Consider the following 12,839-nt stretch of genomic DNA (forward strand, 5'->3'; position numbering starts at 1 on the left):
AGAAGTAAGACTAAAAAACTTTAGTTCTACTTTTATTTCTAGCCTGTCCCGGATTTTGATTTTCAAAATCTGGTCACCCTAATTGTAATCGTAGTTAGATAATGTACTGTGTTTTATGCATATAATGAAATTAGTTTGCAGTTTGGATGTAGTTTCCAATATTGCCCACGAGATGGCAATATGGGACCATAAATAATTGCTCACTTTTAAGTCGCCATGCAAACTTGTGCTGTCGTTACAATGTTCTGTCCTTTTCCCTTTATTACCAAAAGCCAGTTTTACAACGTGCTTCAAACATCACCTGCTTTTAAAGGCCTGCGGCTGTTAGCTTTCCTCACATGCCGCAGAGTCAACATGGGAGGGATTTAGAAATGCACTCCGAGTGGAGCCATCATTCAAAGCAGAGTAAATGTTTATACCAGACGAGGTTAATGTAAATGTGGCAGAAACTTCCGTCGGATGCATGCATTAGACACCATTAAGTAGGCAATGCATAGAGAAGATGTGAAGGCATGCATGCTGATAGGGGAGGTAAGCATACAATTTAAGAAGAAATGTATGGAAGGTGGGAAGTGGTTTATGTGAGTCAGAAAAAGATGTGTGTATCAGGGAAGAGGTTTATGGACAATGAGAAGTCCTTTCGGCTAGGAACACATTCATGCAAGATGTTTATGTAAACCTTGATCTACGTAGGAGGAATGAAATAAGAGATGATCTATGCACAAGGAAGGGACTGTCATCGCGAGCCGGCGGAACTACAAAAATGGCCGCTGTGATGTCATTTTGTAGTCCCGCGGGCCGTTTTTTCACCGATGGTCAGTGTTGCCAGCTCAAAGGGCAGTGAGTTATAAAATATGAATAAACAGACTCTCGCTAGTAAGAGCGATAGTTTCCTTGCAGGCATCAGCCAATACCTTATAAAAACGGGGCAGATATAAAACGAAGAAAAAGTAGTCCCCTTTGCTGAAACAATACTAAAACGCCCAGGTTCTTTCCCGATGTCATCACGCAAACGTCGCGGCCGGCGCTACTTGCAAGGGACTACTTTATTTTTATTCCTAATTTTTTAAACAACGTATATTTTTTATTTTATATAGCCTATGTCCTTCTGCTTGCCCTGAGGTTTTCAAAGATGTCTTGGGTGTTTGGATTGGTGGTGTACTTTTCGAGTTTACCTGGCTCAAAGGACACAGTTCTCTCTTTATAATAGTACTAGCAGCCCGCCCCAGCGTTGCCTGGGGCAGAAGGGGGCTGGGGGCAGCATTTCAGGCTTACGTGCACTCATGGCTCCTGCCCGTCCCTCCGCCCGTCCCTCTGTGCGCGCCCGCGGCTCTTGGCTGCTTCACTTACCTCACCCGCCGGCATTGCCCAGGGCAGAAGGGGGCTGGTGGCAGCATTTTGGGCTTGTGTGCACTCATGGCTCCCGCCCGTCCCTCGATGTGCACCCGCGGCTCTTGGCTGCTTCACTTACCTCACCCGCAGCTCCTCCCCGCGCTGCTGATTTTACCGCTCAACTGCTCCTCCGCTTCTCGCTGCTCCTCACCGCTTGACCGCCGCTCGCCGCTCCTCCCCACGCTCATGTCCTCCGCTCTTCCTGTTGCTCCTGAATGCCGCTCCTCCCCGCGCTCCCGATGTCATTACGCAGACGTCGCGGCCGGCGCTACTTGCAAGGCACTACTTTCTTTTCATTTCAAAATTTTTTAAACAACGTATACTTTTTATTTTTATATAGCCTATGTCCTTCTGCTTGCGCAGAGGTTTTCAAATATGTCTTGGGTGTTTGGATTGGTGGTGTACTTTTCAAGTTTACCTGGCTCAAAGAACACAGTTCTCTCTTTATAATAGTAGTATAGATAGCGATATTTATCGCTAAGTATGGTTAGAGACAATTTTTTTATCGCTAAGCATCGCCTATTTTTATCGCTTAGGAACCTTGCTATTATCAAGGTTTATCTCCTAAGCGATAAAAATCGGCCGAAATGCATGAATATCGCTGAAAAGTCAGCGATATTCATGCATTATCGAGCTAATGCTCTTAGCCATGTTATCCACCTCCCATTGGATAACATGGCTAAGAACTGCTCCTGGGCAGGTGTTAGCTTTTGGAGATATTCGAGCTTAGCGCGAAAATCTCCAAAAGTTGATAATAGGAGATAGCGATGTTAGCGACTGTTTCCAGTCTCTAACATCTTGGCACGCCCACTTTGAATGCCATTAGTGATAAATATCACTGACATGCAAAGCGGGGCCCAAGATGGTCGCTATCTCCTATTAGCTGTCGCTAACTGGTGTTAGCGACAGCTTGGTAATAGGGAGATAATTTTATCTCCGCTTTCTTGGCTTTTAAAGCCAAAAAGCGGAGATAAACCCCCTTGTACATATAACCCACAGTTCTCTCTTTATAATAGTAGTATAGATAGATATACGCACGCACGAATATGTATGCATGTATGTATGTAAAAACACATTTGCAAGGCTGCGCATAAACCGGGACAGGCCAGGCCAGACCAGACATAGAAGTAAGACTAAAAAACTTTAGTTCTACTTTTATTTCTAGCCTGTCCCGGTTTTTGATTTTCAAAATCTGGTCACCCTAATTGTAATCGTAGCTAGATAATGTACTGTGTTTTTATGCATATAATGAAATTAGTGTGCAGTTTGGATGTAGTTCCCAATATTGCCCACGAGATGGCAATATGGGACCATAAATAATTGCTCACTTTTAAGTCGCCCTGCAAACTTGTGCTGTCGTTACAATGTTCTGTCCTTTTCCCTTTATTACCAAAAGCCAGTTTTACAACGTGCTTCAAACATCACCTGCTTTTAAAGGCCTGCGGCCATTAGCTTTCCTCACATGCCGCAGGGTCAACATGGGAGGGATTTAGAAATGCACTCCGAGTGGAGCCATCATTCGAAGCAGAGTAAATGTTTATACCAGACGAGGTTAATGTAAATGTGGCAGAAACTTCCGTCGGATGCATGCATTAGACACCATTAAGTAGGCAATGCATAGAGAAGATGTGAAGGCATGCATGCTGATAGGGGAGGTAAGCATACAATTTAAGAAGAAATGTATGGAAGGTGGGAAGTGGTTTATGTGAGTCAGAAAAAGATGTGTGTATCAGGGAAGAGGTTTATGGACAATGAGAAGTCCTTTCGGCTAGGAACACATTCATGCAAGATGTTTATGTAAACCTTAATCTACGTAGGAGGAATGAAATAAGAGATGATCTATGCACAAGGAAGGGACTGTCATCGCGAGCCGGCGGAACTACAAAAATGGCCGCTGTGATGTCATTTTGTAGTCCCGCGGGCCGTTTTTTCACCGATGGTCAGTGTTGCCAGCTCAAAGGGCAGTGAGTTATAAAATACGAATAAACAGACTCTCGCTAGTAAGAGCGATAGTTTCCTAGCAGGCATCAGCCAATACCTTATAAAAACGGGGCAGATATAAAACGAAGAAAAAGTAGTTCCCTTTGCTGAAACAATACTAAAACGCCCAGGTTCTTTCCCGATGTCATCACGCAGACGTCGCTGCCGGCCCTACTTGCATGGGACTACTTTATTTTTATTCCTAATTTTTTAAACAACGTATATTTTTTATTTTTATATAGCCTATGTCCTTCTGCTTGCCCTGAGGTTTTCAAAGATGTCTTGGGTGTTTGGATTGGTGGTGTACTTTTGGAGTTTACCTGGCTCAAAGGACACAGTTCTCTCTTTATAATAGTAGTATAGACTAGCAGCCCGCCCCGGCTTTGCCCGGGGCAGAAGGGGGCTGGGGGCAGCATTTTAAGCCTCTGTGCACCCCACCCCCCCTCCCCCCCTCCGGCATTGCCCAGACCGCATCCCTCCCGCCTCCTGCCCCGACATTGGCCATGCCGCCTCCCGCCTTGAGCCTTCAGCCTTGAGCCTCCCGCCCGCCGCCCGCCCTGACATTGGCCATACCGCCTTGCGACTTGAGCCTCCCGCCCGCCGCCCGCCTCCTGCCTGCATTTGCCTTACCGCCACTCCTTGCCGCAAGTCCACTCTTCGCCGCAAGTCCACTCCTCGCCGCAAGTCACCGCTCCTCCCCGCATATCGTCATTACGTTACGTGTCAGTTGCGATCAGCGCTACGTCGCGGCCGGCGCTTGTTTTAGGGGACTACTTTGTTTACAAATTTAATTTTTTTAATTTACGTTTTTTTTAAATTTAATGTCGCCTATGTTCATCTACACGCCCTGACATTTTCATAGATGTAGCGGGTGTGTAGATTGGCGCTGTGGTTCCCGAGTTTACCTAGCCAAAATGTGCAAGTTCTCTCTTTATAATAGTAGTATAGATAGAAAGTGTGTGCCCAATACAAAACAGTGGATGCACAATCAGACATACATTTGCACCCCTATCAAAGCTGCCTATTGGATGCAATTTGACCCACTTAAAAATAACTTTGGTAATTCTCTACCATGAGAAATGACATCAGTTCATTTAATATATTTGAGAGTGGGACCACTTTTAATTCACAGGAGTCCTACACAAAGATTGAGGTCTCTGCTCAATAGACATGCCAATGAGGGGAGAGTACATCTCATGATGCGGAGGGCCTCTCTGCCAAGAGGTGCTTAGGTTGTCAGGGCTGCTGCTCAGGGTCGTTTAGGTCATTCATTAACCTCAGATTGCCAGTCTTAATAAATCAGGCACCACGTGTAGAAATAGAATACGGGTTACAGAATATGCCATGATGTCAAAGTCCACATTGTCCATTGTCATGCCAGTTTGCCCAGTTCACCCATGTGTAAAACAAGATGGTCAAGCCTGTTTTGACAATTTAAAAATGAGTAAAGCAAAACAATCATGCCCATATCCACATTAGCCCAAATGTGGACATCACTCTAATGAGGCGAGTTTCTGCAGTGCACCAGAATGTAACCACAATAGCCAGACCAGTACGTCCTAATATATAAAGCACCACAAACAGATTAGTATCATGGATGTACAAAAGCACAGCTTCCAAGACAATGTTTTCCGTATGTAAAGCACCATATTCTGGACATTAATTTACGAGTATGTGCAGCACCAGAGCCCGGCCATTATTAATTATTAATTGGTCACTTAGACAAAGAACCGTATCCAGGCAAGTATCTCTATCAGGCCAGAGGCTCTCGAGTATGTAAGTATGAGCCCAACATGCAAAGTACCCACAGAGCAACAAAATATGAAGTCTCATAGTCAGGCTTCAATATGCCACAACATATAAACAACCATAGCCTTTTCAGTATCCCCCATAATATAAAGGCCCAAATACTTCAATGACCAAACTGCATATATATATGGGGTGACAGTGGACCAGTCTGTCTGGGGTACAGGAAATGGCTATAATTCAACTATGATTGCGGTAGTGGAAAGTGGAGAGGGGGCATCAATCAAATATGATCTAACTCTATCCGATGACACCTTGGAATCTCAACCTGACGAGACCGGTAATCATATGCAAACAGCATCAACTAAAAGGAAAAGGGGCACAGAACGGTTGTGCAACAGCAATGAACGTTCGTCTCTAAAGGTAATCACCTAATGTAACTTGGAAGGATAAAAAACAGTCAGAGATGTAAATGTGTGAGAGGGGTATTGCACGCACTTTGCTAGGACTGATGCATTAGCCACTGAGCTATGACAGTGTGCGTTTGTGATATGGCTTTCGTCAGATAGCACTGCTGCCCCAAAGTCTTGAGCTCTTTGATTTGGATACGTTTCATTGATGAGGTAAACTAACAGTCTCAGTGACCAACAATTGGCAGTGCCAAGCCTCGGGTTCTATGTGCTGGTAGGTTTGGAGAAGCGCAAGTCACTGTTCAACCTCACCTCTGAAAACGTGTTCGGCCTGCGGCATAAGAAGCCATGCTTTGGCTCATAAGGTCGAGTCAAATACCTGGCTCGGCTCTGGCTCGGCTCTGGCTCGGCTCTGGCTCAGCACTCCCAGTTACTCTGCTGGATATATGTAAGGAAACGTGTTCTGGAGAACATTTCTCCTTGCAGCAGACTCTTTAAATATGTATGCATGAATGGCATTGTCTCTAGGGGCAGCAAATGTAAAGTGGTAGAGATTGCATTCCGATAAGAATATTCTCCTGGCACGCGCACTTGATGGGTATGAGCACCTGGGTTAGACATGGAATCTGCATGATTTATAATGGTCCATGTTTATGCCATTATATTTTTCCCCAGATGCACATGACCCCTGCGTTCTTTTCGGCCTCGATCATATTCTACCATGTCTGAACAGTATAATGAGGGGTACAAATGTATAACCAAAGGAGTATAGAATTGTATTGTTTGCCTTAAAGCGACAATTATTCCACTGGGCATTTCCACTGTAGACGGGAGCCTCTGGAGGCCACACCTTTGCCACTGTCACTTTCCCCAACTTCACAAGGGTAATTGAAGCAGGCGAGGGGAGGCCCCAAGAGAGAACAGGAGGGGGACGTCGAGAGCAAATGATCGGAGAGGGAGAAGAAAGGAGAGAGGGCGGTTGGATGGATGAAATAAAGAGATGGCCTGATTGTTAATGTTAAAGCCATCCAAAATGAGTGTGAATCACCCCGATGGGTATCTCGGCGCGACCAGGCAGCCAAGCAGCATAGCGCGAACCCGCTCAGAAGAAAGAGATGAAGAGAGTGCGACTGGTTTGCGCATTGTTTTCCAGGGTTGCTCTGGTTCGCCAGTCCAGCCCTAGCAGTGATACATCTTTTTAGATTGTTTCACGAGTACCACATTCCTCATTTCACCTGTCTATAAAAAACTTTGAATTTCTAAGGAATATAGTTGGAATTATCGGATTTAAAATTCAACTTTCATTGTATTTCTTTGCAACAACTCCGTAGGAAACTTGCCACAAAGATAGCTGGAATGATCATTCACCTAGCACCGCAGCCCGGACTTTTAAAGTTACTTCTTATTTGGTTCAGGATGCCGGATTTGCATGGCGCTCATTTAGGTGCGGGGCTTCAAGGCAGAACCACTGCCGTTTTTGTTGTATTTCGTCTCGCACTCCGCCCGCAGCTCCTCCCGGCGCTCACGTCCTCCGCTCTTCCTGTTGCTGGTGAACGCCGCTCCTCCCCTCACGCAGACATCCGGCCGGAGCTACTTGCAAGGCACTACTTTATTTTTATTTCTAAATATTTTAAACAACGTTTTTTTTTTTAATGTAGCCTATGTCCTTCTGCTCCCCCTGAGGTTTTCTAAGATGTCTTGGGTGTTTCGATTGGTGGTGTAGTTTTCGAGTTTACCTGGCTCAAAGGTGCTAGTTCTCTCTTTATAATAGTAGTATAGATATAGATATAGTAAAGTAATATAGTAATATAGTAATAGTAATAGTATAGATTAAACTAAAACTCTAAGCAATGCTCGTCTACATCTAGAACCATACATTTCTTCTTACACAGTGTAGCCCCAGTTTTGTTCCACTCCCCAGTTTTGTTCCACTCCCCAGTTTTGTTATAGTCCCCTTTGCAGAATTGAGTCTTACACTCATCAATGTCAAATACTGCTGTAATATTTACGTTGAAGCGACATCCTTTATCATAGACCAAAACAAGATCAACTTTTTGGAGCGATATGGAAGACTAGAACAATTTCCACAGCTGACATGATGTATCCAAATGCATGTACAAGCTTCTATGTAAATTTCAATTGGTAACGATGTTGTCCTATCACATGTATGCAATAAAAACCAAATATAAAGAATATAATTAAAAAAAGAGCGTCAGTTTGCGTCACCATTCCTGTGACACTTTATGATGGGCCCTCAGCATGGATCTTAGGAATTGTCTGGTCTGTCCGCTCCTTGTCTGGTGTGTTATGCGGCTCCTCTGGTGACATATGATCATCAATTTCTGGTACCTTCATCTCAGGCATTGTTGATACAGCTCTGCAAGTTGTTTCGTTGATACATTCAGGGCATCCGGTGACAGTCTGTGGTCCAGTCCACTTAGAAGTAAGAGAAACATCTTTTATTTTTTCTCACCATGACCATGATTCCAGAGTTTCTTTTGCAGCTCTTCCTCTCCCCCAGGCCTGAACCTTGGGGGTGGTATGGGGCATGCATCCTGGACCGTCATCTCTCAACCCTCTTTATGTCCTCAGTCTGAAGTCCTAACCTCTTATGTACCTCTCACGACGCCTGGACCGTCATCTCTCAACCCTCTTTATGTCCTCAGTCTGAAGTCCTAACCTCGTATGTACCTCTCACGACTCCTGGACCGTCGTCTCTCAACCCTCTTTATGTGCTCAGTCTGAAGTCCTAACCTCGTATGTACCTCTCACGACGCCTGGACCGTCATCTCTCAACCCTTTTTATGTCCTCAGTCTGAAGTCCTAACCTCGTATGTACCTCTCACGACACCTGGATCGTCATCTCTCACCCCTCTTTATGTCCCCAGTATGAAGTCCTAACCTCGTATGTACCTCTCACAACGCCCAGACCGTCATGTCTCAATCCTCTTTATGTCCTCAGTCTGAAGTCCTAACCTGGTATGTACCTCTCACGACGCCTGGACGGTCGTCTCTCAATCCTCTTTATGTCCTCAGTCTGAAGTCCTAACCTCGTATGTACCTCTCACGACGCCTGGACTGTCATCGCTCACCCCTCTTTATGTCCTCAGTCTGAAGTCCTAACCTCGTATGTACCTCTCATGACGCCTGGACCGTCATGTCTCACCCATCTTTATGTCCTCAGTCTGAAGTCCTAACCTCGTATGTACCTCTCACGACGCCTGGACCGTCATGTCTCAATCCTCTTTATATCCTCAGTCTGAAGTCCTAACTTCATATGTACCTCTCACGACGCCTGGACCATCATCTCTTACTCCTCTTCATGTCCTCAGTCTGAAGTCCTGACCTTGCTGCCTCAGATGCAGCATCAGTCTGTAAACAGCCCACTCCAAAGTCCTTCGCGTTCAATCCCAAGTAAACCAATGATTTTCTCAATATTCCCAAAAGATTGGCCGCAGTCACTCTCTCACTGTCAGTAGGGTAAACAACCTCATCTCCTAAACACACCTGGGAACTGTAAAGTTTGTCAAAAGTCCACCTGCCTCTGTCACAAGCCCAGTCTTCAACACACCCCATCTCCTGAGCCCTCTCTGATCTGTTTTGCAACGCCTCAGCCATATTTTCAGAAACATATCTTCCACCCCCACCTCTTGTCTTTTTACACCTGGCCTGTTCCTTGAGCCCACAATTCAGACACCATAAAAATATCCATAACAGGTGAAGGCTAAAAGATTTTAACTTCGAAATTGTTATAACAGCAAAACAGCAAAACCCCAACACCCAGAGTAACCTCCTCAACAAGTGAAATGGAATCGTTTCCCATAGAATGGATTTCCTTCCATTCACTTTTGACTAACCCGCTAGTACTCATCTCAACAGTTCCCCAGCCGCCGGGTCATATCCCTAAAATAACTTCACATATAGTGACAAACCTCCCTGGTTCCCATCAATGTTAAGAGCTGATACGCTCCTGTCAATCAAAGATAATCAAAAACGCATGATGTCCTCGTTACTCAGTTCCAGACTTTATCACCCCCTTTCTTCCTACCTCAACCATATTTAAACTCCCACCAAGCCTTTCAGTAGGATCATCTAGTAGTTACTGATACAGAATGTTCGGCAAGTTCCAGCATGCTCATTGCCCCAGTGACGAGATGTCCTGTGACAACTTGGTTGTCCTCTCTTCCGTTTCTAGGGCGAAACTTCGAAAACTCTTCCACTGCGAACAAGATGAAGTATCAGCAATGTCATTGCTCGTTCCAGGAATATGATTTGCTCTAAAAGCAATATTGAAATACAGACAACCCTACAACCCTTCCACAAGAGCCGCGAAACGCTCAAGTCCTTGCCTTCTGTTAAACAACTCAACCCCTGATATGTTATCCACGTTGAACGTTACTCTTCTGTTCATCAGTTTCACACAACACACCACCAAAGCAACCGCCAGTGAAAAAGTCATTGTTCTGCACACCGCCATCCATCCCAGAACAAGCCACAACCAAGGGACTCTGCAAAAAACATGCTTACTCTGTTTAAATTCTCAATGACATGCTGGCATACATGCAGATCTGCACGAGGAGCAACTGCCATTCACCCTCTATGGTGCAGTAAATCCACCCCTGACATGGCAAAGCCCAACCTTGTGTAAAACATTCTGCCAGCCTGACCACTCTGCATGCAAAACTGAGAGGCACCAACAAACATTTAACCTTATGGAGCGCCAACTTCCGCTCTTTGCACGCCTCTTCTACCAATAAAACAATCTCCCGCACTTTGTCTCCTGGCAATCTCGCCGCATCTTCTTTGTGACAGTTCTGGGAAAAATCAATATAGTACTCAGTCCCTCTGTCTTTCTGGGGCTAAGGGCACCCCAAAAACCTCTGCCAAGTACTGAAAAATGCCCAACACTTCTCGGTAATTAAATGAACCTCCTTCTCAACAAACAAGAAATCATCCATGAAAATTAGCCGATGACCAGTTCTTCTTGACAAACCACATTATAAGAAGGTGCTGAAAAATTCAAAAAGAGGACAAGAATTTGCACAACCCCTGGACAAAACTCAGTCTACATATATTGTCCCTTCAAATGACATCCCCAGCAAAGAAATCTCGACTATATGAACTGGCATTATGGGAAATGCCGACTTAAGGTAACATTTTACCTGTTCTGCCCAAAACGAATAGTATCAACCGATAGAGCACACTGCTCTGTTGTATCTTCCGGAGTCTTGCATCCATTCACTTACGCCCCCTCCGGCCACGATAAATGGTGAATTAAACAATATTCTCCTAGGGTTTTCTTTGAAACTACCCCCAAAAGTGGCAGCATCAAATCTGGCAATGACCACTCAAACCTGGACCTGCAATTCTTTCTTCCTCCACTTCTTTCCTTGGTTTCTCCTTCATCATTGACTGACGCTGACCAGGACTGTTGTCGCGGGCCTTGATATCTCAATGTAAAACCACCACTGAAACCCCCTTTGAGTCTGACGGCCACTTCCCTCTCTGGATCATTTAAGGCTCAGACTGCAGCCCCCGGCCCGGGACCACTCCCACTGTTCCCCCACCATCAACAGTCCTAAACATTGTGTAAGCGGGTGTCTCCACACACAGCCACAACATTCATACCAACAGCGGCAAAACTGGTGGAAACACATTCCACAGTTAAATCCGTAACATGCCACTTTTGGGACCCCGGCTGTCCTCTTCCATAGCTTCCCACCCTCCTCAAATGGGACGAGCCAGCAAGGGCTGGTATTGAATCGGCATACCACTTGATGTAAGTGCCGCTGTCACCGGTCGTGGTAAAGACGTGCAACACCCATCGGCAGCTTTTGTGCTGGAGTGATCACCTGTTTAGGTGCATTACTTCATGTCAGGATTCTAATACACTGGTAGAGCGGCCAGGGCTGGTTTTACAGAGGTCTCTGCAAGTTGGAATTGAGGGGATTGGCAGAGTTATGTGCAGATCCCTAGTTCAGAAGGGCAAGAGTGCGACGGGTCAGTTGTGAAGGAAGTTGAGGGATGTGTGTACCTAATAATTTTAAAATGATAAGATGCTAGGACAGGAATGCCCCCGATAGTCACTGATGGTTTTTTGACTCACTGTCAGCCTCTCGTGCATGGACATGACACACAGATCGTTAAGGTCCGGAGCGGCACCCAAAGTGCAACCCTCCTGGATACAATTATCACTGTCCTCTCGCTCTGCTGCAAGAGACTGGCCCTGGTAGCAGCATCTCTGCTTGGTATGCTATGTTATTTCAAATTTGTAAGGCGCACAACTAGCCAAGGGGTTCCCGGCGCCGCCTGAAAGGCCAAGGAGAGAGAAAGAAGGAGGAAGCTTATTGATTGAATAGCCAAGTTTTCAGTGACTTCCGAAAGTGGACAAAAGTAGTCTCTTTCTTTAATGGCAGAGGAAGAGAGTTCCACAGGGTGGGGCCCAGGCAAGAGAAGGATCTGCCACCCATACGTGACAATCTATGCCGAGGAACCGTGAATTTCATCTGGGTGGATGAGCGGAGAGAACGTGACGGGGCATATTGGTGGACAATAGTGTTGAAGTATTCAGGGGCCTTGCCGGTTTTAATCTGAAACATATAGGTTAGAGTTTTAAATTTGATGCAGTTTTCAACCTTAAGCCAGTGCAGTTCACGTAAAGAGCTTGAAATTGGGTCAGTTATCGAAATGTGGCAAAGTAGGCGGGCTGCAGCATTTTGCACAACCCTCAACTTGGGTATCACGTCCTTGTTGGCCCCTAAAAAGAGAATGTTGCCGTAGTCCAAGCGTGAGATGACAAGAGCCTGGATTACAGTTCTTTGAGTAGAGACTGGCAGAATCCACAGCATTTTCCTGAGCCATCTAATCATCCATGATGAAATCTAGATTACGGGCTTGATGGGTGGGCTGAGGAAGGGCACCCAATTCAGATGGCCAGTGTTGGGGACCCCAGAGCTTTTTATTATTCCCCAGTATCAACACCTCAGTCTTCTCCCTGTTACGTTTCAGTGAGTTGGCTTGCATCCACCATGCAATATTGCGTAGCCCTGCTTGAAGGGATGATGGCTTGGACGCACCTTCAGCAGAAAGGGAGAAGATTATTTGTGCCCCTTGTTACATTTTTATTACTGGAGAAGGGGGGGTGGGTGCAGCCTCTACACCAGCCTCGGCTTTGCTGCTGTGTCCTTGTATGTGTGTTTGGGGGGGGAGGCGTAGAGGGGGCAGTCCATGCACCGGTCTCTGCTCTGGTGCAATTTAACTGGGCTGCCATGATCCTCAGGCCAGGGCACCTAGGCGCTAGATTACACACCT

The sequence above is a fragment of the Lissotriton vulgaris genome, chromosome 5 (assembly GCF_964263255.1).
Source record: "Lissotriton vulgaris chromosome 5, aLisVul1.2, whole genome shotgun sequence".
Taxonomy (NCBI): Eukaryota; Metazoa; Chordata; class Amphibia; order Caudata; family Salamandridae; genus Lissotriton; species Lissotriton vulgaris.